Source organism: Camelus ferus, chromosome 9 (genome assembly GCF_009834535.1).
Source record: "Camelus ferus isolate YT-003-E chromosome 9, BCGSAC_Cfer_1.0, whole genome shotgun sequence".
In the NCBI taxonomy this organism is placed as follows: Eukaryota; Metazoa; Chordata; class Mammalia; order Artiodactyla; family Camelidae; genus Camelus; species Camelus ferus.
In genome coordinates this window covers 26,185,418-26,185,648 of record NC_045704.1, presented here as the reverse complement: position 1 = coordinate 26,185,648, position 231 = coordinate 26,185,418, and positions in this window count along the sequence as shown.

Genomic DNA, 231 nt, shown 5'->3' with positions numbered 1-231 from the left:
CCTTGCTACAGACATGTATGAATGTTAAGCGTTGGTGCCCAAAGCAGCCCAAATGCTGAATGCCGTGCCCTCCTGTTCTCTGATGCCAGCTGCACCCTTGGCTGGCTGCAGCCCAGCCTGGAGGACAGCCCGGGGCACCTGGCCAAGACCACACTGAGTAGACCAGAGTGCTTGCCCAGCCTCCCCTAGGGACAGGGGACCTGGTGGAGCCAAGGAGTGAAAGGCACCCCT